Below are 24,169 nucleotides of genomic sequence, written 5' to 3' on the forward strand. Positions count from 1 at the left end.
TTGTAGCCAAGGCATCTAGGGAATAAAGAAGTCAAAGGTTTGTGATATGATATATTGGCATTTAAGCAAATGACTAGCAGTCTCCTCAAAACTGAAAGCATGACCTTTTGTGAAATGACATTCTTTTATTGAACAAATGTGTTTTTAATGTATTCTGTTATAGCTGCTTGCTGTTGTGATTATACAAAATTGAACTGCCTTTTGCAACAGTGAAACCTACAGTGGAAACAAAGGGACTGACCTGGTTTTGACTCTTAATTTTCTTCTTCAAATCTACAAACACATTTGTTGTAGCCTGTGCAAATCAGTTGCTGCAAATATTAAATCTCAACTTCTATGGTTTTGCTGTGGGGCAGCCTGTAAGTCATGAGTTAGTGACAGAAGAAATGGGAAAAACTTGAGCTGCAGCGTTTTCATTATTTTTTTTTTTTAAGTGGAAGCATTTAGTGAAGCCAAGTAAATCCCCACTCATTTGCTTGCAATTTTAACTCAAACGACAAAGCAGCAGTGGCTGGGAAAAGGTTATGTGGGTTCCTTGCGAAACCCCTTCACGAGAGAGACAACATCCTCTTTCCCTCAGCTGAAGGCTGAGAAAATAGCAGGTCAAATTTCTGCTTGTACCAAAGCCCCAATTCTTGATAGTCCTGCAGCAAGCACAGCGTCAGCAATTGTAATTCCTGACATTTCTAACTTGGAGGAGGGGAGTGAGGAGGGTAGATGAAATCTGTTTACTTCAGGCAAAAATAGAAGGTATGTTCATTGCTGAGAATGTATCAGCAGAGGGCACAGGCAAGAAAATAATTTTGGTAGTTCATTGCTTAAAACACAAATATATTCTAGGTCTTAAACAGTAAACCTTCAAGCTTTGAATGAATGTGCAGCTGAGAATGTGGAAGTAGGAAAACTAAGTTCTCCTTTGGAAACAACACTGTTTACAGTGAGACATGGCAGCTGTGAGCTGGAGCTGCCACCTTCATCTCTGAGCCATTTTGCTGCTGCTCTCTTGAGCAGATATAACTCAAAGCCCAGAGGAATACTCCCTAACCCTATCACTAACCTTGCTTACATCTCTGGAGAGAGAAGCTGCTGAGAAAGTACACGACCTCTTCATTACAAAGAACTGTGAGATGTTAATTATTGAAAAATTCATTATTCCTTTTTGTCTTAAAGGAAAATACCAGGAAAAATGCATTAACATTGGGAAGGGAAAGACTGTCATTAGTAACTTCTGGATTAAAAATTTGGGGTAGGCTATTCTATTAATACATATGGAGGGAAACAGAAGGCCAGATAGACACAGTAGGGGCTCCCCAAGGCATTTGTGACTTGAGATTCACTTAAGACATGCTTGGGTTGGTGGTTCCTGGGTCTGTTTATGAGTATGTGTCTTCAGAACAAGTCTGGCTTTGACAGATCCTTTCTCTTCCTCTTCCAGAATAACTCACAGCCCATCCAGGAGTATGTCCAGCATATGCAATCGTAAACAACTTCTGCATAGGGAGGCAACTGCCAACCTTTCCTGCAGCAACCATGAGGGCTGGATGCAGTTTGGCAGATTTGTGTGTCTCATCCGTGGTGGATCTGAAACTGAACTCTTGTTTTGTTTCCTTCTTATGTTTGTGTCTAAGTCAAACACTAAGGGGTAATGAAGAAGGATGTCCTAGTGGTTAAATGTATTCAAGTGACAATACAGAACATGGAACTATTTCTGTCTCTACCACATATATGGCCAAGGATGAATTATTTAAGCTCTCTGTGTGTCAGGGTTTTCCCAACTTTAAGATGAGGATGAAAGGCCTCTCTGGGTGACTGAATTACTTGAATGCTTTGATTCCCAACAGAAAGAGATAAAGAAAAAAAAAATATTTTCAAACAGATAGTAAAAATAGATAGTTCGTCGTTGTTCTGCCACTGTCTCTTCTCCACTTTGTCAGAGCAGTTCTGGTTCTCAGTGAGAAAGAGGCTGCCCTGCACATCACACAAGATAGACAGAGTCAAACAAGAGTCAATCTCCTGCTTTCTCTGACTACTCCAGTGAGCATTATAGTGTTAATAGTGAATAGCAGAGAAATGGCATATTTACTCATTCTGATTTCACTTGCTGTAATGGCAAGTCATTCCCCTGAAGTCAATGGGATTGCAGTGGTGTAAGAGCTGTATGAATTTCTGTGCCCTCAGGCTAATGACAAAAATTGTTTATGACCGTACCATAGCAAACATATATAGAAAAGGCCTCAGAGCAGGGTAACCTTCTGTAAATGATATAAAAGCAATGTATTTAGCAGATGAGCCTATAAGAAGTAGGAGTCTGAGGAAGGCTTGCTGTTTGGCTGGTATACAGTGCTCTCCCCAGTATTTTTGCCTTTCCATCACAGCACAGAGCTTCAACTCTTCTAGAATCAAGCTTCCCTCCCCTGCCATCATCTGCTGGCCAATAAGGTTCACAATGAAGCAAAAATGTGGAAGGAGATTGTAGTGAGGTGGGGGCTGGTCTCTTCTCCCAGGTAATAAGTGATAGGAGAAGAGGAAATGGCCTCAATTTGCATCAGGTGAGGTTTACACTGGATATTAGGAAACATTTCTTCACAGGAAGGATTCTTAAGCACTGGAACAGGCTGCCCAGGGAAGTAGTTGAGTCACCAACACTGAGGTATTTAAAAGACATGTAGATGTGGCACTTGGGGACGTGTTTTACTGGTGGACTTGGCACTGCTGGGTTAATGGTTGTACTTGGTGATCTTAAATATCTTTTCCAACTTCAATAATTCTATGCTTCTTTTGTGCTGTCCTTGCTCCAGTGCAATAGGATCTGCTTTGGGTCTGAAGAATGGAGGAGGCTTAAAAGAAAGGAAATCAGAGTTCACACCTCCCTTTCTTTGCAGCTGCTCCATTTTCTTTCGTCTACAATAGAGGATTTGGGTATGTTCTACATGAAACTCACCTGATCAGCTAAAGGGGATTATATTAATGCAACTTTGAGTGTAGGAAGTCTTAAATCAGCTTTAATTTTACAGGAGCATATTAACTGCAGTGCTCTTAAAATGTTCTTTCTTTAAATGACTACAAGTATGTCCTTGGAGAAGGCTGGAGAAGTTTTACTGCAACAGCTGAAACTTTTGTGAGCTTTTTGAAGGAAAAATCCATTTGCCAGTTTCACACCCTCATCAGAAAAATGCCTTTTCACTTCTTAAGTCAAGCCCAGAGATATCCACCCAGTAAACTACAGTAAGAAACAGGTAATTCTGAGTGGTGGCTTTGGGAGGAGGGGACAGCTTTCTCCAGGGAGTTGAGGTTGGAAGTTCCTCATAGGAAAGCTACCAGGAAAAGTACCAGTGCTGGGCTGGGAGAGGGTGACTGGGAGATGGGGGAAGCATTTTTGAAGTGCAAGGAATAAGTAGAGCAAGCCCAGGGAAGTGGTTGGGCTGGGGGATGGTCTTGCTGATGGACGCTTAAACAGCTACATCACCAGTCCAAAATATCTGTTACTAAAAGCTGCCTACAACTTAGTAATTTTCTTTTTCCAGCAAGGAAAGTATTATGTCTTGTGGGAAGCCATAAGGATGACATCCCCAAGAACATTGCATATTTGATCACTAATCATATAAAGTAAACATCTTCTAAATATTTCCAGCAACATCTGTCCTAGTTTAACTACTGGTTTATGTTGCATTCCTTTATGGAATAATATCCCAGAAAGCAGAGTGAGTGTCACTGCCATCCATTACAGGAATTAAACTTGTGGGATTTTCCTGCTTATTGAAGCTGAATGCCCTTCATTCTTTAAAAAATGCTTTCTTCTAGTTTTCTGCCATTGCGTAATCCTGATTGTCCAAAAATTTCAGTGCTTGCTTATAATCTTATATACTTAATATTTGGCTTGGATAAAAAGGGAGAACAGTGAGACTGTGTTTTCACCCATTATGGTGGGGAGAATGCAGAAAAAACCCCAAACTGCATCAATTTAACAGGAATACAACCTTAATTTTCTGGGGGTAGGAAAATAAAACCAAATCCAAACAAACAAAAAATCCCCCCCCAACCACCCATCTTAGAGTCAGTAGAAGAGATTAGCCTCATACTCTAAAGGAGAAAAAAAATCAATAAATTACTTAAAACTGAAAAGAACAAAGAAAGTAAAGAAGAATGTGGACAGAACTCCCCCTGTAGATGAGGCCACTGAGACAAGGCACATATGTCCTGTATTAGGATATATAGATTATATGTGCTATAATAGGAAGTAATGTATTAAGCAGGTATAAGTGTTGGCATTTTGGAGGAAAGTATTTCATTTTTACTGACAGACATTGCCTGCTTGGTAGATTTGCCAAAAGACCAAATTTTTTACAACAGAATTTACAATGCATCCCAATTCTGAGCAGAACTGTGGATATATATCATATCTGAAATAATTCTTTATTGGGGGAAAACAACAAAACCTTTCTGGCAGTGACGAGACAACTTTTTTTTTTAGAATAAGAAAAACAAAGAAAACTTTCTGGTGTTACTAGTGTAGTAGAATTACAGCAATTTTAAAAAGTTCTGGATGTGATCCTCTCTGACTTTGAATGACACAGAAAAGTTTTTTGAGGCCATGATATACCCACATATATTGGTCCTTGAACTACCTCTGAAAAAGTCAAACTTTTCACTCCCAAGAAAGAGCAACCGCAAGAGTTGCAAGCACCCTATAGCTCTGTCAGTTCTATAAAGAAACTGAGGTGTGTCACGTACCACTTTGCCTATAGGGATGTTTACTGCTCTTGTATCATCCCAGGAATGTCTCTGGTCCAAGTCTGGTTATACTGTAAGATGACAGCAGCTGAAGTCGTGCAGAAGAAGAAAGGTTGTGAGGGAGAGGAAAACTCCATAACTTCATAGTAAGGCAGATGTTCCAACAAAACATGAGGCCAGTCTGTTTTACAGAGTTGCCAGCTTGGGCACTCCTGTGGCAGTAGCTCTCCTTGTCCATGCAAGTGGTAAATCCTTCCACTATTGATCTTAGGATTAGAAAAGAGGTGTTTAGCATTTCAGATCATCAGTGAGCATTTTGGCTCACTCACCCAAGCAAGAGAGGAACAAGGAGAGGACAGCTGAATGAGGCTGGTTTCCTCTATGTGGATTTTTACCACTGGATGAGGTTGACTTGTTTGCTGATGCTCCTGTGTTGATTGTCTGTATTATCAATGTAAATCCCCTCACTCCTCATCAACATGGAAACCAGTAAGCTGGCATTGGATTGCTAATATCCCAGTTTCTCTTCCCTGTAAAGATGTTGGACTCAGCTTTTAAGTCTCAGGAATGAGACAAAGGGTAATGGGCAGTGGGACTGAAACAGCAAATACAGCTAGGCTTTTTGTTTAAAAAAAAAGAAAAAAACTTTGATGTGGACTCTGCAAATCAGAGATAGCAAGACTGACCTAAAGATACAGAGTTAGTTTCCATAGCAATGAGACCTATGAGTTCTCAAAATATTCAAGTCTCTATTAGGCTAGAAGCAGATAAAAATAATTTGCTTACATAAGAGCATACCAGATCTCATGCAGAAAAGAGTTCGGTTTTAATCACATGAAGATAATGGGTCTCCATATGTACCTGAGTCCTTTATTTGCCCGGGAAAGAAGCACTCTTGGTGTGAAAAGGAAAAGTGCTTTTATGTCCCTTGCTGGCTTTTTCATCCCCCTTGCCCAGGACCTTAGCCTGTGCTTTCTGCTGTTGTACTCTCTTTAATGCATACTATAAGTTTTCCCATGGGACAGATCTGTTCTATTTCACTGAGAACAAGAGGCTGCACCGAGCACTGTTCCTTCCTCCAGCCTCCCCTCTAGCTTGGCTGGGGGCACCTAGGACCCTCCACCTCCTGATTTGGGTGTGGTCAGATACACTGGCAAAGAGGAAGGCACATGCTCTGAAAATAGGTGTTCTTATTAGGTAGGAACCTGCAGGAAATATCCTTGTCCCTCCTTCCCATCTCTCCAGGAAGGTCTAGATGGAGTTACAGAGACGTGACTGATCATGCACTGCGTTTCTTAACCACAGACCCTGCAGCATTCCAACTGGAATGGCACGAAGGGAATGAGAAGTCTCTGCCACCACACCACATGGAGCACTGGTGTGCTGCACCAAGGAACTATGTTTGGCCACTCTGGTGCTGTCCCAGCTAATGCCACGCTGGTGGTAATTCACCTAACATAAGCTGGATGTAGCTCACTCAGAATGACATTGTGAGGGCAGAAGTGCAAATTTAAAATGCTTCTATCCTCCATTTTCAGTTGGTTTGCTGTAAGAAGGCATAGGAAGCCACCAGTAAACATGCTTGAGCTGAGTCCTTTTGTAACCGGTGGTACAAAATCATATAAGAGCTCATGAAGCTGATCTCTGAGGACACAATGTTCCTTTAGAAAAATCTGAAATATGTTCCTTGTACTCATGAATTACACCAAAGCTATTTAACTTAGAAAGGCTTTTCACAAATTAGCCTTGTTTCCAAGACTGAAGAGAGTCTGAAGAGAATCAGAACTGAAAGGTATTTCAGGGAAAGCAAAAAGCCACTGGTGAAAAATAATCCCCTGAATATTTCAGACAGTTTCCAAAAAAAAATAAAAGAAGAAAAAAAAAGTGTTAATGACTCTCAGCATATTGGGAAGACCTAATTTAATTTTCTAGTAGTGCAACCTTTTGTGAGACACTCCATTAGCTAATTGAATGTATTTCATTTATTTGTTTCTGACTTGGGTGACTTTGTTTTCCTATCCTTCCACCTTCCTGTGGTGAAAAGCAAATATAATATTCCCTAACAGCAAATTGCTGTTCCTTTGTTCATCCATCAATTTAAACTAGGATTACTTTCCAAGCGCTTAATAAGGTGCATGTCTTAGGAATGCTTTATAAAAAAGACAGAGCTGCAATGCTGCCTGGTGGTGCTGGCTGCCTTCCAGTGATGGACTGAAGACACCATGGGATCACAGATTTTATGGAAGGGATTTTCATGTTGCAGCTTGTCGCCAGGCTACAAGAGTCTCAGCAACACACTACTATAATAACCAAAATAAGCAGCAAGTTGACAATGACTTCCTACTCCCAGCACATGAGGAAGCATACCCGTGCCATAGTTTGGAGAGCAATTATAGCTTTTGGAGACCAGCTGGCCCATCTGTTCCTGGTGCTGCTGCTACTACCAGCAAGGTGGAGTTCAGCTTGGAGGAGCTGCTCAGAATTTTCCTTGGGCTTGTCTCTCACACCCAGTTGAGCCCCTGACACCTCTGGCAGCACGTCTGCTGTTCCCGTTTTCCCCTGCTGTTTATAAACAGGCAGCAGGGAAAAAAGAAACTGCTTAATATGCTGAGAGCTCCTTGTGCTATGGATCACTGTGAAGGGAAGCAGTGTCCTCAGGGCAGCAGCTCCTGTTTGCAGCATACAGAGGTGAGAGCAAAGGAGAGGGAGGCTGAGCAGGGCTGTCTGTGTGTCTGTCTGCATGGCCTTGCCCTCTCCTGCAGCACATCTGAGGCGATGCAGAGATGTGATCACATCTGCTGAGCAAGAACAGGATACCTTTCCACAGTCCCGAGAGCAGGTGGGCACGTTTGGAGACCTGCTGTGACTGTGAATGCACTTCAGTCATCACCTGCCGCTTCCCAGGCAAGTTCTAGGGAATTTGGGCATTTCTCTTTTTCCAGCGGAGGTCACTGGCTTGCATCCATTAATACACTGCATTTCCCAGTGGTTATTTGGGGGAAGGTGAGAACTTTTCCATAAATGCCCTTAGTTCTTTTCACAGATCTGTGTTTTACCTAGATTATGAATACCTCAGCAGTCAAAGCTTCTGGTTTTGGTGAACCTCTCACACGCATATATTGCTGGCATGAGGTAAGTTCTTTGCACATGCATGGTTTGGTGGAAGGACTCTGCCAGTCTCATAAGGCCTTTTTCTACTGCCACTCTCCAATTGCTGTGATACATACCTAGCTACATTCTCATTATTAGTTTATAAACATGAGATATCTTTCAAGATGCTTTAATCAAAATAACTGGCAAAATTAATTCCTGCTAAAAAAGGAAATGAGGGTTCTGTGAAACAGGGCTCTCTCTTCAAAAGGGATTAAATATTCTCTAGAGAGCTCTTCTAGCTGCTTAAAATGTATTGTACTTTAGCTCTTGAATACTTCTATGGATTTATGACAAAATATCAGCTAAATACTTTATTCTCAATGGTTTTCTGCAGCAGTGGCCAGGGGTAGAATTTCATTACATCTGTTGAACTTCAAAGTCAAGTATGCCAATAATTTGCCTATTCCAGGGATTTTCAGAGAAGTTCCTTGTAGGGCACTAAGTAGAGCAAATGTTAAAAAAGTAATAAGTGGTTACCATAGACTTTGGTACCAATGTGTTCCTTCATCTTTGGCAGCCTGACAAATCAGTATGCTCTGCCAAAGAGAAACAGAAATGTGGTAAAATGTTAACACATACCTGACATTCTCATATAGTGTTGGGAAAGAAGGCTGGGTCCATTTCCACCTGGGAGATTTAGATGGAGGTGTGACAATAAAACTAGAGAATATGAAAAATGACAGTCACTGCTTGCTTCTACACTGTGCAAGCATTGCAGAGACAGGAGGCTTGGGAGTGGATTAGTCCTTTAAAATTTTGAAAAAAATTATCTAAAGAGTTAATAAATTGTCACTTAGAGAAATGCCTTCCTGCAGAGAAATGCCTTTAAGCAGAGGAAGAGTAGCTGAAAAAGTAAAGGATTATTTAAAATGCATCTAAAGGTCACAAATGGAAAACAGAAAAGGGATAAGATCCAAAGTCCATGACAGACTGTACCTCTGAGGTCATGGGACACAAATACAGCCAGGATAGCAAATATCACTGTAAATGAGTCAAGGTTCAATTTTCAGTAATAAGCTGTATTTCAAACTTAACTTGCTTGAGTGAGATAACCACATGTATTACATTTATCTTGGGGAGAGAAGCAGCAGTGCGATGTATGTGTTTGTCAGCAACACTCCAAGTAGCCTTTATTTGAATTCCTGTCATGCTTATCTGAAGGCAGGACTTGGACCATATGTTGGTAAAAGAATTGCTACAAACAGCTGAATCAGAGGCTCAACAGAACAGGGTGGCTTAATTTTTCTCCCTGAGTTCTCTGCTTCTTCATCTTCCTTGCTCAGTGAAATTGTTCAGGTCCTGTGCAGTCAAACAGAACATCAAACATAGATCAAGCATTGGCAATTGCTCATGCACTTTCTTTTTCCTTGGCCCACAGAATCCAAGTAACTTCTGATTTACCCAAGCTGTGCTTAGAGCAGTAGCTGGACAAAGCCTTCAAACTGGCCCATGTCCTCCAGTCTGCCTACCCATTCTCAGCTGTTCATCCCTGCTACTCCTCTTTCCTTACGTTTTCCTTAGGACTGTACTAAAACAATTGCACGTGTCTGGTGGCCTCTTTCAACTAGATTTAGACATGCACCTATAAAAATAAGCATCCCTGTTCTCAGCTGAAGTCTAACCCAAGATCCATTTGTGGATCAGTGTAGGACTAGCAAGTCTGAGCATCAGGGAATAAGTGCTCCAAGGGAAAATTGGATTTCTCTCCTGCAGGTGTCATAGCCCAGTTAGAAACACTATAAGGAGACAGCTGGGTAGACACTGGTGCTTGGATTCAGGCACACAGATGGAGATGCTCATTCAGATGGAGAGGGACTTGCCAGCACTTCTGTGGCTGTTACAGCACCCCACAGTACCAAAGGGGACACAAATCCCTTTTCCTGTGCTGGGCACTGAGGCTGGGTCCCCCACAGCAGCCCCCTGAGCTGTCTTGGCTGATATTCCTGGGGACAGCAAGGCAGCCTGCACTGGGACATCCATCACAGCAATCAGCAGGAGTTACATTTTTTGGTGGGTGCTTTCTTGTGGGGTTTTTTTTTGTTTGTTTGTTTTTTAACCCTGATAAAGCAGACATGACCCTTATTTTGATACATAAGGGGAGCTCATAGCAACTCTGTTTCTCAGACATGTCAGAGGAAATGAACCAAATTTTTGCTGTGGTTTTCTCCGGCAGATATGAACAATTCGCTGTACAAACTCTAGTAAAAGGAGCAACAGCAAATTACTCTTAAACATGTGATTGGGTTTGATTCTACTGTGCCATTTGCACTAAAGAGAGATGATTGCTGATTGGAGGGAGGGATTTTAATCTCCCAAGTCAATTCTGCCTGTGCAGCTCAACATACAGCTCCAGTGATCTTATCTACCTCCTCTGTAGCGGCTGTGTGTGTTCAGGCTCAAGTTCACAGAGCTGAGTGCCTCAAATCAGTTGAATCCATGATGCCTTCAGGGTCAAAAGCTCAACTCCCTGACACCACCTACCTCACGTCGCCTTTCCTTGTCTGGACAGGCAGCCTGACTGTTTCTAGAAAGTGCAAGCAACACCGAGGGCTGGGGGATTTGGGCTGATCATGAGGTCAGAGCAGACATGGCAGAGCAATTAGATAATCAGCTTCTGCAATCAGTGGCTATTAAACATGTGCAGCCCAGGCAGTGTGGTGATTGGCATGGAGCAGTGTTGAGGCTGAGGGTCTGTTAGCTGAAGCAGCAGCTCCTTCCTCCAAAGACAGGCAGTATTTGGGGAAAGCAGATTATCTGCCTTCAGCTCCTCTGCCCCACCATGGCCATGGGGTGTGGTGGGGAAGGGGGGCTGTCCTCTGGGTTGGATTTGGACCATGGGTCACAGGGTAGAGTTTTCTGTGTCAGGACAGGGTTTATCTCCCTGAATGCATTTTAGATTGCTATAATTTGATAAAAGCTTCATCAAGTTAGCATTTTAAGGGGTTTTGTTTTTAGGGCACTAGCTGTCATGGAAACAAGCTCAATTAAGAAAGAATAAACTAGAGCAAAAGCCAGAAAAAGAGTCAAAATAACTGTTTTAATGATAATTTAGGGAACTTTGCTCCTTGGGCCCGGTGTGGAGTTTGTCAGGAGCAAGGCTGGGGAAGACAACTTGAGCAAATTGCACAGAGCAAATAAACCCCACACACTGCTGACAGCAGACCTGGTCAGAACCTCACTGTGCAACCTGCTCAGGGCCTAATATGCTCAGTCCAGACATACAAACTTTATGTTGAAGTCTGTTATTTCATTAAAATTAAAAGAAGTGTGACTTTTGCTACCATCTATCATTTTCCTTGCTCCCAGTGAGCACTTGTGCAGGTCTGCAAATGTGGATGGCACTTCACTGACCAGGGAAATTGCTTCCCTGCAACAATTGCTCAGCCTGGGGGTGGTGGAGAGAGAGGGCAAGGGCTTCTTGTGGTGAGATTGCATAGCATGAAAGCTTTGGAGGTAGGAGTGCATAGCCCTTCTGCACTGCATTGATTTTCACTCTAGCTATTTCAGAATAGGGCTGGGTGCTTTTTTTTTTTTTTTTTTATTTTTTTTTTATTTTTTATTTACTGGAAAACAGCTCATGCCATTTATGAATTTGAGTTCAATTTTGCAAAACTTTCAAATGGGAAGAAGGAAATATGTTGTAAAAACAGTTTCAAAATGTATTTTTTTTCCTGTTTTGAAAGAAACATGAGAGGTTTTGGTTTTCCAATCCTAGAAAAATATTTTTGTTTTAGTTTATGCAAAATGTTTTCTCTCCTGTGTTTTCAAGTCAACTGGCCAAACACAAATAACAGGTTCTTTCATCCTTGTTTGTGCAGGCAAAGAGACTGTCCTGTCTCTCTGTCATTTTAAACAAGGAATTTTCTTTGCCTTTGTTCAAACTGATTCTTGACTGTCTTCTATCAGACGAGTTACTGTATTCTCTATTGTGTAAATTTCACAGCACTACAAAATAATATTTATGTCTCTACAAAGACATTATTTAAAGCATCATCTAGAGAAAAGATACTCAAGAAACCAAAAGCATTTGTCTATAGAGAGTGTGCATTTGTTTGGTGCAATCAAGGAGACAAATAAGGGTTGCAAAGTGTCATCTCTATGGTGACAGCATTAAGGCCCTTGTTCAGCATGCAGTGTGCTTTCACTTTCAAAAATTTGGGGGTGTTAACACTGGCAGAAGCCCTGTGAGCCAAGAATTACCACTTTGTATAATATGTTTGAAAGCATTATTCTAATAACTCTGGGTGTCTTAAACATGCTTGGTTAGAATATCTCAACAGTGTATTTGTGGTGTAAAGAAGAGTAAATATAAGAACAGTGTTTTATCTCAAAATTTGCTAAAGATCATATAGTAAATAATGAGCTAGAAGTTTTATTTTTCTAATAAATTGTTCTAAAAGCTATTTACTTTAACTTCACTAGGCAGCTTAAATTGTTTTTATTTTAATCTCTGTTGAGAGAAATATCTGCAGATCAAAAATGAGAGCAGTGAAATTTGTTGATGCTTAGATATTTAAGAGAGAGACCTGGAATCTATATCTGTTATTGATTTTACATGAAGAAAATGGTTCAGATCCATTTTAGTAGCAGAAAAAGCCCACTTGGAAGTGCAAAGTAGGCCATAAAATCTATAGACTGTAAAAAAGAAACCCCATTGAATACTGAGAGTTCATTTATGAATAGATAGCTGATAATGGGAAAAACCCTGTACTAGTATGCTAAATTTAACTTTCCTTTGCAGCACAGGGGGCAGGGGGCAAGGCAGGAGGGCCTCTGGTCACCTCTGCAGAGCTCAGCTTTTGCTGGCCTCTCTCATGGCCAGAGCTGCAGGATGTGTCAGGCTGTTAAATTCAGAGAGGCAATATCACTAATGGAGTTTATAGGTATAGCACACATACATCTCTACATGGAGGTTATTCACGTGTGGGAGACATACATATGAACCCTTTTTTGTGTTTTCCTGAGTTTGGATTCACACGAGATGCATTTCAGCAGCAGATATCTTTTGAGTAATGACAGGAGATGTTAGTCAATCCAGCATGGACAGTGTACCTCTTCCCTGAGCAGGCTTTGCAAGGAAATTATCAATGAAAATTCAGAGCCTGACCTGCAGAGGTGATGTACAGCAGTAATGCAAAACAGATGTTCTGAAGGATCACAGGAGGCTTCAGAGGGTCTGAGTGCTGCTGACTTTTGTCTCTCTGCATCACATTAAGTCACAAAAGATCAGGCCCTAGAAATTAAATATTTATCAGTTTTGTACCAGATATCAGTTCCTTTCAGAGAGGTCTGGTGCAGTTAGGTTTCCTATTTTCAATGGCTAGTTAGCTCAGCTAATGAGCTCCATCAGCTTATTACATTTCTACCTATAGCTCTTTCTTGTCATGTTACCCAATGTATTCCTTTGCTTATGAGTAGGGGGAAAACAAACAGGGAGAGTTTCTTATCTTCCTCTTCCCTGCATCCAGTGGAAAGATCAAATATGAAAGTCTGCCCCTCTGTCTCGCTCTTCTTCCCCCTAGGAAAGGTAGGGGGAGGGGATGATCTCTGGTGTGCTTGGGAAGAGAACATCAGGTGCCCATGAGAACCAACAGGGCAGCTGTTCAGAGCTGATCACCCTAAGGCTGGTCTTTTCTATTTGAGGGGACACCTGGTCAGCTACAAATTCCGTTTATCCCTTCAACTTTCTTTAAAGGTCTTCAAGGAGCATGAAAGACCCCTTAAGCTCAAAAGTTGGTTTTGTATGAGCAGATATAAATCAAGGAAAATTTTGTAACTGCAGAAAACTCAAGCTAAAACCAAACCCTGAAAGGTTTGTAAACACATTTAGCCCTGCTCACTTGGTCCATGTGGCATGGGTCCTCACTTCCAAATTCACTTCTGTCTTTCACCAACTTCCTGGCTTACAGCAAATGCTATGCAGTGTCCTTTAGCTCCCCAAAATGATTTTTCTTTCCTTTACTTCAGGAACCTGTGCATCTGCTGTTCCGTTCATTTTCCTAATCCCATTTATACCATGGTTTTCCAGTTCCCAAGATTTGTTATTTCTGCTTGCTTTTCCTAGTGGTCTTGCTCTGTCCTTGGGATGCTTCCTCCCTGCCAAGCAGGCTCATTTGCTCCCAGGAGAGACCAATTTGCCCTCCCCTCACTGTGTCCACTTAATGAATTATGTCTGTTTTCAACATGGTGTATAACAAGCAAACCCCATGAATAACTTATATACTTCCTCTGTTTTTGGTGTTTTAAGAAGGGTATATTTGGAGGGATATAGAGTGTTCAAGGTAGAAGTGCTGTAGCATGCCATAAGAGCACCTCAGCTGTTGGAAAAGCTTATTTAAGAGAAAAAAACATTGTAATGTATTTTCATACAGCCCTAAATAAATCAAAATCCTAGCCTATCTGGGGCTTCTAAAACTACTATACTATCAACATAACAATGTTAATATAACCATATCATCACATGTGAATTTGCATGCATATGTGTAGGAAAAAATGTGGTATGTGTCATCAGGAATCAAGCCGTAGGACTTTTTATTATAACCTACTGCAAATATGAATTTAGCTGTAACTAGATGTGTAAGAGGTTCAAAATAAAGACTAGGACAAGTGGAAAGGGGAACAAATTTGGGTGTCTGAAGCCTGTTATCTACTTCTGCACCCCATGTTCTGCATGAGGCTGACTAACATGCAGGTTTGCATAATTACCAGGGTCTGTAAGCATCTGTGAGCATACAAACCCTGTGGGATCCTGGTCACACAGAGGCTGCAAACCTGATGCTTTGTGTGTCTCTGCAGTGTTTGGGAATCATCCAGGCGGGATCACTTTATGGCTCATAGCGCATTAGCCCTCGCTTCCTCGAACAGCTCCTGCTGCAGCTCTGTCTGCTCTAGTCATGTGGGAAAATGCAGCCCACAGCCTCTCAGCCCCCCTGAAAGCAGACATTGTTTTGTGCCATGTAGCTTGCTTCACATTTTCATCTATCAGCTGTATTCTCTCTTGTTCCTTCCTTAGTCTAGCCATAAAGATGATTCAGAATGAAACTGCAAAGCAGAGCAAACCCTTTTTTCTGCTGTCTGCAACTCAGGTAATTTCATAGTCAAAGTCTTTCTCACCTTACTCTGTGCTCCGCTCTAGAAATGTTTGCAGGTGAAGTGGCTGAGTTTATTCACACAGCACCCAATTTTGCCAGGGTAGTGCTGTCATGTCTGCGAGGTGACACGTATGAAGGATGGGGGCTGGGAGCCACAAATAATTAGCATTGCTGGTGCTGCTCATCACTGGAGATGTCATTCCTGTGGAGGGAGTATGTTCAGGCTTCCTTGTTCTGAAGTCATGTATAGCATCTGGGCCTAAAGGCAGAGAAGCCAGAGAAACTCACTATTTAAATTATCTTTGCTATTAACCTATTTTAGTATGCTTTATTTTAATTTATCTTACTTATAAAGCAACACTTTTATATGGCTGTTCCACTTTGCAAGAACGTTGTACTTGTTATACCTTTTGTTAGAGTGCATCTCCCACAGTGAGGGTCACATAATCCTTTTTCCTGCTCTAAAAATCTGGCTACTGGAAATGTGGCATGCCATGAGACAAAGTTAGTCTCCTGGTAAAAAGCAACTTTTTGTCATTTTTGATTGGGTGCCTACCTGTTAAAATGGTGCTTTTGGTTTTATGAGTATGTATTGGCCAGAGATGTGAATTTAAAGTGGATTTGGTTTAGTAAATTAGATTCTATGATTTTATTCCAATCCATAATTAAAGTGTCTTTAATTCAATTTAATTTACCTCAATGTCAATTTAAAATATTGAATACAAAGTCACTTTGAATAACAAAACCCAGCAATAGTATGAGACTTTTCATGTCACCCAGTGATACACCTACAAGGAATTTTAGTGCCCAGTTATGAAAAGGTCTGGATTTATGGAATGAGATGCTGTACCAGCTGATCAGATGCACACCCAAAAGGCACAGTGTAAGAAAAGCAAAACAAAGCTGTACTCCCAATTGCTGGTGGCACATCTGGTTGGAAAACCTCAGCCAGCCTGAGCACCTGAGTTGTCTTTGGTAGCAACAGAAGAGGCTGGAGGGTGAGGCACAGAGTTGACCCCAGACTTTCACTCCTGCTCAGGCTCAGCAGCCTCCACAGCACTGCTTTATGGTCAGTGAAGCGCAAACTCCACTGTATCTTTGCAAGGAGCCCTGTGCTCTTATGCTCTGTATGGACTAAATATAAATAAGTAAATCAGGTTTTTCCTTAGCAACATAGAGAGCTAGAAACTTGACCTGAAGGCTGATGATTGCAAGTTGTTTCTGCCCTGTGCTGACAGAACAAGAGTGTTATGGGAACTCATAAATCACCAAAGTCTCTGTAGCATCAATTTACAGCCTGAGATTAGTATTGATATTTTTACTGCCAAGACTGAGGGCTGTTAGAGCTTGACAGCACATGAAGGCCTTAATGGTTATTACAAAGCACTTGGATAATGGCTTCAAAAGAGGTATCCCAAATTTATTTTGACCAAGTTGTTGAGATCATGATTGTCTGAGAGGCGCACTCTTTTCACCATTGCCATCAACACCTCTGTAACTGAGACTTTATGATGATTCAGTCTTTGAATATAATTTAGCCAGACAAACCCCACACAGATTTCCAGCTGAGGAGGAAATATTTGTCATCCATGTTTGTGACAAAAAGGTAAAGTTCTAGAAATACTGCATCATTATGGTGGAAGACAAGTCTTTCTTTGGACAGCAACCAGTGTTCCTTCTGCATTGCCCTAAAGCTTTTTCACACTGAGAGATTGTACAGCATAGCATGGGTCCAGGCCTCTGAAAAAGCCACAAGCCACACTTTTAGTTAAAAGGAAAAACATTAGAAGCATGCTGACAAAGTCTCCTACTGGAGCAGCAGCTGATGATGCCAGATGACTTCATTGCTGCTATAGATTCAAATCAATTCCCTGCTGGTCTACTGATATTTATGCTATTGCTTTAGGTAGTAGAGCTGTATTGATCCAGACTGAGGTTGAAGAAAAAATCATCCTCCAAACTACCATAGTTATCACAAAATAAAAACAGAAATGCAAAACAGGAGAGTGAGATTTCAGATGGAGCTGCTCTTGAAAACAGGTGAAGAAAAACAGGAATAGATAGGAACTTCTTTTTGTGAAATATTTTGGAACCAGCATAGTTTCTAAGTTTCTCAGTTAATCATACTGAATTTTCAGGTGTAGATAATACTTGACTCGTATTCCTAGGCAAGGGCTTAATTTCCAAGCCATAGGTTTTCTCATGATGCATATTGACTGAAAATAGATCACTATGTGCAGAGGCAATTGAAACAAAGATCACTCCAGTACAGTTCAGAGTCAGACCAGCCTCTCAGTAAATGTTGACAGGGAAGAACACCTTTTAAAACTGGATTCAGTCCTATTCAGCATGGGGCTAAAATTTAAGTACAGGTAGTCCATGCAAGGCTTTCTTTAACATCATATCCATATTTCCAGCATCCTGTAATCAGCAGCTGAGCTCTGAGGAGCAGGTACTACCTGAGCACACTTCTCTGAGTTAATAGCTGATGCACAGTGTGGTTCCAAGGCCTCTTCATTATGTGGTCCTGCTAATTTATAGCATTTTTCAGTGTTATTTAGAGATTGTGGGAAAATCTTCCTAAGATTGTTTCACTAATCCAGTTTACAGCACAGCCTCAGAGCAGTCACATCGGCACAAGTGCAGAGGCAGTGAACTGTGCCATAGGTGCAATAATAAAAAGCAGGAACCTTTAAAACCAACTTTGCTGTCAGAGAAAAGACAGCTTGGATTTGTGTCCTGATTTTTCCATCAGGTTTATTATTTTTCAGCTCCATAACCTGGACTGTCCTGTAACTGTACATTCACCTTTTCAGAGAAGAATTCACACTAATTACATGTGTTATTTTTCTGTCTGGGCTTCAGAGGAAACAATGTATTTGAATAATTGGTAGGAATTGAATTGTAATTTAATAGAAAGCCAAGCAGTCTCTCAGTGCTTCCCACTGTGTGATTAACATTCTGTAAGGGATTCCCTCATGTTTGTCATACAGAAAGCAAAGTTTAGACTTTAGTTCTTCCTTGTAGAAGGAAGGGAAAGGGTAAACAAAGGAAATCAATTATAAATGTTACATTAATAAGGACAAAGATAGAATATATCTGTCACTGGGAAAAACCCTGGCTTGATTCCCAAGGGACTGATTGCCTCTCAACAGTTTTGGCTTAGCAAAGGCGTTTGAGCAGGCTATTCTTGGTCAGATAAAGAGAGGCAGTGCTGGCAGCTCATGCACTGTGCAGACTCAAAATCTCTGCAGTATGCTCCCTGGCTTGGTCCAGAGGCACTGATTCTCTAGGCACAGTGAAGGACATATTTATTTGATCAAGCTTTTGGAGAAAGCTGTGGGTATGTTCCCAGAATGATGAATGGGGGAAGAGATGATAGTAAGAAAGACAATTATTTCAATAACACTGAGACTAGTTTTCCTTTTGTTTTACTGTTGCTCCTGAAATATTGATTATAAGCTAGGACATTAGATTTTATTTATACTAATGTAAATAAATAATCATATAAATCTGAGCAGTCTTACTCCCCAGTAAGCACATATGCTAGTAGGGCATATTTAAAAGCACAGAACCAAATCATTGCTAAATACAGAATCATTGCTTAAATTTACAACACTCTTTAGGGAATGTCCTACTCCCTCAACAACAACAACATAAATAGTTCATTTTACTGGCCAAACAGTAACTTCCAGATGGCATTAACGTGACCAGTGAAGCTGGTGGTAAGGTTTGCTACTCATGGTGAATATAGTTGTATATATTTTGTGTAAAGTATAGTTTTGGCAGAGAGTAAGGGCCAAAATTGGCTTTGTCATCCTGTGATGAACATCTTTAACCTAACTTAAATCATATAAATACATAGCAAATACCGTGAGTTGTGATTGGTATTTCTCTGATTAACTGTTTTCAAATTAATTCCATGTGTGGACTTTTCTTTTTCTGGAGTTCCTGGTTCCAGTTTAACTGAAACATCCCAATTGCTTTCCAGTATAAAATGGCCACAGCTGGTGTTATCTAGCAATAACTATTTCATGATGGTTTAATGAAAAGCATAAGCAGGCACTAGACATGTGTTTACAACAGAACCTATTAATTTCCATACAAGCTGAAGGTACTCTGTGATTTTGCAGGAAGAGTGAGCTGCTCAGAAAACAGAGCCCCAGGACTTGTGATTCTTAATCACTGATAAGAAGGTTTTCTATTATGCTTTAAGACTGCTAAGTCAAGCCAGACAAAGCGCTAAAAATTAGCTTTTGAACAAAAAATAAAGAAATAATGAAAGGCTGTTCTTCTCATGCAGACTATTGTTCCAAACATTGCTCCAAATATAAATATGTCTCTCCACTCATTGGGAACAGCATAGGCATCAACAGTTCCTGCATCTCTCTGCTGGTTTTTTCCTTTGTTTTTTTGCCTATCTTTAGAGAAAAGATGTCCAGGGTATCTCAGCCTCCTGAATATACCTCTGCAGTCACGATGTTCAGCTGCTTGGAGTAGGAATCCACTCTCTGAGAATCACCCTGAGGTCATCACCCAGCAATAGGCACCAGCCAGTGCTGGATGGGATGCCATGTGCCGTTTCCTTGCAGCACTGCCAGTTCCAGCCCCTCCACCTGCCTACCTGGGGGTGCCAAGGGCGCTGAAACAACTGCTTCTCAGCCACCTGGTAAAATGTTTTGGGGTTTTTTTCTGGTTTATTTTTAACACAGATCGGTTCACTGATCTAATTTTCCATGTGGCCTCAGGGGGTGCCTTGGGAAGGAGCAGTTGTGCCAAAACAAGCAGCGTGAGATGGGAACAAGTGGCTGAAGGTCAGCAGTGCTGAGCTGGCATTGTCCTGAGGAGCAGTGCTTCCACCCTGGTGTGCACAGAGCTGAATGGATGCCTTGGGGTCCTGGGGGTGTGCAAACCAGGGGCTACAGCCATCAGCTGTAGCAGAAAGATGGTTTGAGTCTTACAATATAACCCTTTTGGGGGCTCTGACATCCCAAATAACCCATCAGTTGTGGCACTTGCATAGAACATGGTAGTTCACACTCATGTATAGTCATGGCTCTTCTTTAGCATTTTTCTTTCCTACATATATATTATGAAGACAGAAATAATGGGGCCCTTAAAACACAAGAAGTGTTCTTCTAGTACCCAGTTAGATATCTTTAAAAGGTAACATGTATCACCTGCACTGTACTCCAAGTAGGATTTAACTCTGCTTATATTAGCTTATCATTATTTTTCTAAATTTTATTAAGAGCCTGAATCTGGAAAAGTGCACAAGAAATAAGAACAAACTCTACCTTCCTGTCAGCTGCAAACAGTCTTTCAAGCAGTTAATCAGGATCCTCTATGAGAATAACAGAAATGATATAGTGAATAAGTCCTGCTTGGTCAAGTTTATTACTTAGTTTACCATCTTAGCTTCCTTGAGAAAATGATTTCTGAGGCTATATGAGAAGGTCAAGCCCTTTTTGACCTTAGGGTTGTCAGTCGCATCAGGAGATCAGGAGAAATTCTAGGACACAGCTGTGGAGGTATGTGAATGCATTATTTTTTAAAAAATTGGATGATGACAAGGGAGTCATATATTTTGTTGGAATCAGAATCAAGAAGCTTACAGATACTATTACATAAATAAATCCCATTTTATTTTTAAGGAATTATTTAAGGGATTTAAAAAAATAATCTTCTTATCTTTAAACCACTGGAAATGGAACAGTAAGCACGGGACTATCTGGAATACTAGGAACTTTGAACATAGATGCTTGGTTCTTTATCTAAAGAGTCCTACGCTGCATATGAATAATATGCTAATGATAAACCAGCCTGCTACCTTGTAAATCTGCAATAACACACTTGCTTCACTACATGCAACTCTATAAATAATCAGGTGAATTTTACTTTTCCTTTTACAAGATATCAGTGTCACTAATAGCAAGCTGTGCATTCTTGATTAGCGATTATGTTGCTGAGATTAAGTTACTTCTAGTGCTTTAAAAATAACCTTGACTATTCCTCTTGTCTCAGAACTGCCTGGCACAAATCTTTCACAGGAGAGATGCCTGTGCCACTCAATAGTGTAGTGACATTATTGGATTAAAGACAGTCAGCAAGAAGAGTCCAAAGCACTTCCCAAGATAAGTTTCTCAGGAAAAGTGCTTTCTACAAGAAAACTTATGCTCCTAAGAGAGTGTAATCCACCAACTACTGAGAATAACAGCAGCCTTACTGTGATATTAGATAGAAAACAGGTTAGAAAAGCTCTTTGGTAGAGAAACTTTTTAGGACAGCATGTAGCACAGTAGTTGGATTGAAATAAGGTTATCCAACTTGAAATTCTCTGAAACTTGCTCAATTTTTTAAGGATATTAATAATGCCACAGAAGAGCAGAGTAGACAATCTCACAGGCTGTTTTTGTCTCTGGGTGCTGTTTATACAACTTACACTGTGCAATTTCACCATGGTGTACTCCTTCTGACGCAGAGTGGGGACAGCATCATGTTCCATCGACAGTATCAATCTCATTAAATGATCTGTTAAAAGGAGAAAAGATACAGAAAGGGGTTGATGTGGCTGCACTGCATCTACCTGTGTTATTCTGTTAATCTTAACAACAGAAAATTAATCTGGAATCAAAGCCAGTGCATTTGACTGCATTTTTTTTCAGGAAGTTGACAGAAATGTTATATTCTTTCTCAGAAATGACTGAAAAGGGTGCGGTAGAGAGCTGTTAAATCATGACCTTTCTGAAGAAGATGAATAAGGAGCAGTTGCAACATTTCTTAAGACAAAGCCTAGAATTAAATTCCTAGAAACATATTTAAATATCAAAGGGAATTCTTTTTTTCACACAGTTCATAGCTAAATTGAGTCACTTCTTGCCACAAAGAAGTTGCAAGGCAAAACCTGTGAATGAGATTTAAGTGCAATTCTGGCAAGGATATTAGGTGATATGAATCTGATTAGATGATTAATCTGACCCCAAACTGCAGGTTTTATGTTCCTGTGACTTGCTCATCAATAGCAGAAACTACTCCTGTGTATAGCTTGAGGAGCACATACTCATATGTTCAGTACTACTGGAGCACTTATGCTGTATTATTTATACTATACAATTTATACTACCCAGATATTGATTCTCACATTTTGGTACTTAAGAAATAAATAGAATATTGAAGTACAGTTTGTACAATTCTTGTTTAATAATTACAAGATATAAGTACACTGAAACATATCAGTCTCTAAATAAAATCAGCATGAGTCTATACACAGATCATCATTATAACCTAAAAGCAGTTTCCAAAACATGTACAAATTCTTTTAATAACTGTACGTATTTTTGTTAGCCCATCAATTTTATTCTGGGTTCTGCTCTTTTACACTCGTGCATTTGAAATTCAAATGGAACTCTAGTAGGATAACACCTCGGAAGCTGCTTTTAACTAGAAACCCTGAGAAATCCTTGCTGGTGCCCAGCAGGAGGTTTTCATTCAGCCCCTGGAGCAGAACCTCATTTTCTCCTTGAACACTGCCAGGGCTTTTTCTTCAATATGGAGGTGCAGAGCACACTTTTAAGTAATGAATGAGAACTGCTGGGTAAGGCATAAAAGCTTCCACATTGAAAAAGCATCCAGTTCATGTTACTATCCCTAGGTGTGCATGGCTTTATGTGCCTAGCACACAATAAATAATCCCTTGTCATTGAAAAATACCCAGTTACTTGATACGAAAAATGTAAACACCAAAATTATTATATTATTTTTTAGGCATCGAGCTGTCCAGTGAAACAAAGACTATGGTACCATTTATCATACATTTTTTGTCACTGCTTAATCTTGATGGTGCTGCCTGTATTTTAATCACCAATCTGTCATGTTTAAGCAGGGCTCACTGGACAAACATTGGCAGTGCAGATACACAGTAATGCCACCCTTTCACTGCATTTAATAAGTCTGCTGGGGACTGCTCCCTGACAATTAAATTATTTGTCTTCAGGAAACTGGAGTTGTGGAGACCCTGATTTCCTGTGTTTCAGTTGCTCTTTGCTGCTCCAGGAGGTCTTTGTCCAAAAAGGTGGATCCTGGGCAGCACCTTCTGGCTCTTCAGGGTCATCCACTCCATGAAATTTATCCAAGTGAGGACCTGCAGGTATTTTTCCAGAGTTACTTTTTCTATGGTTCACTGAGTAATTTTGTTGAGATTTGGTTTTTTTGGTTCTGGCAAAAGATATGGAACAAGAGAGTCCCAAACAAAAATCTGTCTGGCATGCCTGTCAGAGATGCCTTGGTTTCTGCCAATCCTCCAGCTGCTGGTTCCATCTGTTGTCTCCTGCTTTTTTTTTTTCACTTGTAACCACCTTAGGGCACAAGCCATTTCTGTGTGTGCGAATCTAAAGGGACTGGTATGGCACAATGCATGTCCTCAGTGCTTCAGCAATGCTGCATAAAATATTAAAAATGCTCAATGAGAGATTTTTGGTATATTTCCAACCACATCTGAAATAATCTTCCAATTAATGAATAATCAAGGATATCAGTGTTCCTTACACTCTAGTTAAACATATGTGGCTGCTCCTATTTGTGTACTGAAGAGTCTTTATTGTCACTTCAATAGCTTTCTTTTTCCCAAACATCCCTACAGGGAAGTTTCAGAGCATTTGATTGGCAATGCCTGTCTGTGCATGCCCACTGGCACACGCTGATCTTCTGAGTAAGAACTGAGCTGGTGGACACTGGCTTTGAATCACCAAGGGTTACTTGTTCAACGACATTTTGCTGCTGTCTTCTCCTCCTGACCCTTCCGCTGCTCCTCCCAGTGTGACTTGCCTCAGTCTCTCTTCCTCTTCCCAGTCTGGTCTCCCATTTTCTCTCCTCCTCCCTTTGCTCTCCCACAAGTCAGATTTTTTCATGCTCTGTCATGCTGGGCTGGGAGTGCACCCAGCCCCTGCCAGGCACATCCAGGGCCTGGGCACAGCCTCTGGCTGTCATCTGCAATGCTGTGCTGGGCTAACTTGCAGCTGGGAGGCAGCACACACAGGTAGGCTCAAAGGCTGCCTTCATCCTTGTCTTCTCGAAAAAGTGTAGCCACTGAAAATAGCAGTGGAGTTGAATTGGTATTATACTTACACAAGCAATGTCATGCTTGTTAGGTGTGCTTGTGTTGGTACTGATTTTCATACAAGAAGGGGGATAACCCT

The 24,169-nt window shown here is 40.8% G+C and overlaps 1 protein-coding gene across 2 annotated transcripts in view; it reads left to right on the forward strand.

Annotated features, from left to right (window-relative positions):
* The window catches only part of FNIP2 (folliculin interacting protein 2), an 83,494-nt gene extending 68,579 nt beyond the window's left edge, over window positions 1-14,915 (forward strand). The window contains exon 18 of one of the 2 annotated variants that reach the window (XR_014851695.1): window positions 14,897-14,915. The gene's annotated coding sequence lies outside the window, so the exon portion shown is untranslated. Of the gene's footprint in view, window positions 1-1,435; window positions 1,586-14,896 lie in introns of those variants that run through there. The other variant, XR_014851696.1, reaches the window with a different exon arrangement.
* The last annotated feature ends 9,254 nt before the right edge of the window (window positions 14,916-24,169 follow it).

Source organism: Lichenostomus cassidix, chromosome 4 (genome assembly GCF_008360975.1).
Source record: "Lichenostomus cassidix isolate B80296 chromosome 4, HeHo_3.0, whole genome shotgun sequence".
NCBI classification, from domain to species: Eukaryota; Metazoa; Chordata; class Aves; order Passeriformes; family Meliphagidae; genus Lichenostomus; species Lichenostomus cassidix.